The sequence below is a fragment of the Callorhinus ursinus genome, unplaced genomic scaffold (genome assembly GCF_003265705.2).
Source record: "Callorhinus ursinus isolate GAN/ISIS: 27379988/994484 unplaced genomic scaffold, GSC_fseal_2.0 scaffold9, whole genome shotgun sequence".
Classification (NCBI taxonomy): domain Eukaryota; kingdom Metazoa; phylum Chordata; class Mammalia; order Carnivora; family Otariidae; genus Callorhinus; species Callorhinus ursinus.
Window position 1 is genome coordinate 41,945,397 of NW_027397071.1, and position 3,653 is coordinate 41,949,049.

At 38.9% G+C, this 3,653-nt stretch overlaps 1 pseudogene; it reads left to right on the forward strand.

Annotated features, from left to right (window-relative positions):
- Positions 1–252: 252 nt before the first annotated feature.
- LOC112823807 (acidic leucine-rich nuclear phosphoprotein 32 family member D-like) lies at positions 253–939 on the forward strand (annotated as a pseudogene).
- Positions 940–3,653: the final 2,714 nt, after the last annotated feature.

The following is a 3,653-nucleotide window of genomic DNA, read 5'->3' on the forward strand; positions in this document are numbered from 1 at the left end:
ACTGAGTCTCTAAATAACTTCTTGTAGGGCAATGTTCCCCTAGCACCATGCTCTGGACCTGTCCTAAACTAGTGAACAAGAATATCCTTCTATTTTATTTAGTCATTATATCACATGGGGTCTGCTTTGAGGCTGTAAAGTGGAATGCTGCTGTAAAAAATGTAAAATGCATGGTTTTGTCATAATGATTAGGAAGCAGATTGATTGAATTCCACCAGCGCCAGGAGCCACTGCAGAGAAAGAGTGCAAGAGATGGATATGGACAAATGGATTCATTTAGAGCTGGGGAACAGGAGGCTCTGATATGATATGAAAGAGCTTGTCCTGGACAATTACCCATCAATTGGAGGCAAAATGGTAAGACTCACAGATGAATTTGAAGAACTGTAGTTCTTCAGTACAAAACATAGGCCTCACCTCAAACGCAAAGTGACTAAAGTTAAACTTAAACTTGAAGTAAGCAATAACAGAATCTCAGGGGCCTGGAAGTATTGGCAGAAAGCTGTCCAAACCTCATACATCTATACTTAAATGGCAACAAAATTAAAGACCTCTGCACAGTAGAGCCACTGGGAAAGTTAGAAAACCTCAAGAGTTTAGACCTTTTCAGTTGTGAGGTCACCAGTCTGAACGATTATCAAGAAAATGTGTTCAAGCTCCTTCTGCAGCTCACAGTTTCTCAATGGCTATGACCAGGATGACAAGGAGGTCCCCAGCTCAGATGCTGAGGGCTATGTGGAAGGCCTGGAGTGTGATGAGGCGGAGGAGGAGGAGGAAGATGCTAAGTTAGTGGAAGACTAGGAGGATGAAGGGGAGGAGGAGGAAGAAGGTTATAACCACAGGGAAGTACAAGAGGAGGAAGATGAAGATGTTGGTGAAAAAGAGCTGGATCAGAAGTGAAAATGAGAACTTGAGGATGAGGGAGAAGACGATGACTAAGTGGAATAATCTATTTTAAAAAAACCTTATTGTGATTTGACTGTTTTTACCCATACCACTCCTCTCCAGAAATCCTGCCCCCTGAAACTTATTTTCTTCTGATGGTAACATTGCCATTGGAACAAGACGGGCAAAGTGTACTGGGGGTTTTGAGGGAAGGGAGGGCGGGAGGGGGTGGAATAAAATACTATTTTTACTGCCACTAATTCCCCCCCTACTTTTTCTTTGTGTCTGGTTTAGTCCCTATAAATGCAATAGCTGAGTAATCACCAAGTGAGCATTTGTTCCTTACTCTCAGAGGATGGTTTGGAGGGCCCTTACAATTCCTGGCATTTACTGAGTCTCTGGAATTGGTTCAAAGGTCATGCCTGGCCTCCGTTTGGCTTCTCAAAGCCCAGAAAGGGATGAGCATGAGCCACATCTTACCTCTTGCTCTGGTTCTTAAGACTTCTGCATTTCTTGGGCCTGCTAGAGGCATCTAGTACCCTGGTTTGTAAATGGCAACCTAATGGCCTATTTTGGCAATGGCTGGGGAGATATTCCCCCTCTCTCATTTCTTTCCCTCTTCACAGATGGTGGTGGGCTTTGCTCAGTGGAGAAGACTCTGATGTCACTCTTCAGAGCTATGAACCAGAGAATGGAAAACAACAAGCTTACTTAAATATTATGAGTAAAATGGATTTGGCCATCATAATTTAAGAAGCAGCAGCAAACCCTCAAATGTTAACCTCTTTAAAAGATTTAAAAAAAAAAAACCTGCCTTATCTTGTTCTGTAAAAAAATTATAATATTTTGTTTTACAAAATGACAAGGGAATTCTTCCACATGTACTTCTGTACTTAGACCATTCTAAGTGCAGGAGACATTACTGCATGTTGACTGTTTTGTTGTTGTTGTTGTTAAGATTTATTTGTCAGAGAGAGAGAGAGAGAGAGAATGTACAAGCAGGAGGAGTGGCAGGCTCCCCTCTGAGCAAGGAGCTGAAGGCAGACACTTAAGGAACAGCGACCAAGGCATCCTTTGACTGAGTTTTTTGTTGTTTTTGTTTTTCATACACCCGAGCCTTGAAAAACTAACCCAAAATTATATTTCCTTATTTAGTGGAAATCTAAAATGACTGCAAATTCCTAGTGAATGTCCAGGTTTGTTTTCATGTCGCTCTTCTGGATTGCTTTAGAAGTGACGTGTTATTTCCTAGCCCATGTATCATCTGTATAAAAGAACATCTGCACTGGTTTTTCTCTTGCCCCTTAGAAAGCCAAACTTTGAGCTTTATGTCTGTTTGTCCTTGGTAAATTTCAATAAATCTTTTTATCAAAAATGAAAGGAAGCAGACAACATGGAAAAGAAACTACAACCTAGAAATCTGAAGACTTATTTTATGCAATGGCAAAATATTTTGTAGAACTACTACCTGAAAAAATATGCAAGTTAATCAATGTACCTATAGCTTTAGGAAAAATAGTTGGAAAAAGTCAACTATTGTTAAGTATGGATACTCCTCACTCCCTTTGACATGGTATTACAAAATAGAGATGAGCTCAGGGAAATCTAAAAACAAAGTCCAAGTCCACAAAAGGCTGGAGAAAACAACTGATTCTGGACCCTAAAGAATATAAGGCTGAAAAAGGCTTTGAACAACAAAATCCCATTAAGACTTCTAAAGACCCATTTAAATCTCTGGCAAATGTAACATAAAGGGTTTACCTTCCCACTTAAGACCATTTTCTTCAGATGATCTCATCATGGTAGTTACCATTAAGTAGACAGCATGAAAAAGTGATGGGGTCAAAAAACAATAAAAATAGAAAAGCTTTAAGAACTATGCCTAGGAGAAAACTTCAGGTTTATGTAGTTTTCAGTACCTGCAAATAACTACTAAGAAATAGATCAGTAGCCTATCATAATTTTAAGGGAAATTATTTTGTCAAAGAAACAAGAAGGCAGCCCCCAAAATACCTTTAATTGTTTCAGCTATAAATAAATCTTGGGCTTCCAAGGTTGCACCAGCAGGAAACAAAACAAAAGCTGTAGTAGCCTTTAAGAGAATTAGATTCTCAACACTCACTAGAAAGGTGGGCATGGAGACTAATAAGTAAGGAATGACTCCCCAGAAGGCAAAGTTGGAGCCACTGAGAATGAGATTTTTCCTTGAGAGAACACTCAGTTTCTAATCAAAGAATTTCCTTCATTGCCAGGGTAGAATTCTTCCTAATGCCTTCCCTACAAAATAATATCATTCTTTTCTTTATTGCAAGTCAGTGCTTTCCCATTTCCCACTATTCTAATTTAATTACTTTTGTATGGATCATCTTTCCCCAATCTACAGTTATATATTGAGTTTGAAAATGCAGATGACTTATCTTTTGAGTTTACAAGTCTTGAGACAATAAGTAATCACATTCTGACATAACAAGGATATTATACATCACAGAAATTCGGTGCATTGAGCTAGGTGTTTCTCTCTGCTTCCCTCAAAGTTTTTTTCTTTTGTTGTTTCTTTTCTTTACAGCCATGTGAATGATAGATAGCCAATGGCATGTAAACAGAATTGATGTGTGTCACTTACAGACAAGGATCATAAAAATTTTGTTATTGTTTATTTTCCTTGCTGGCTTACTAGTATAATGATGTCCAGAGCAACTTTGAAGTCACATGCTAAAGATGGAAGAATGACGAAGAACCCCTGATTAACTACATGTAACAGCCCACCT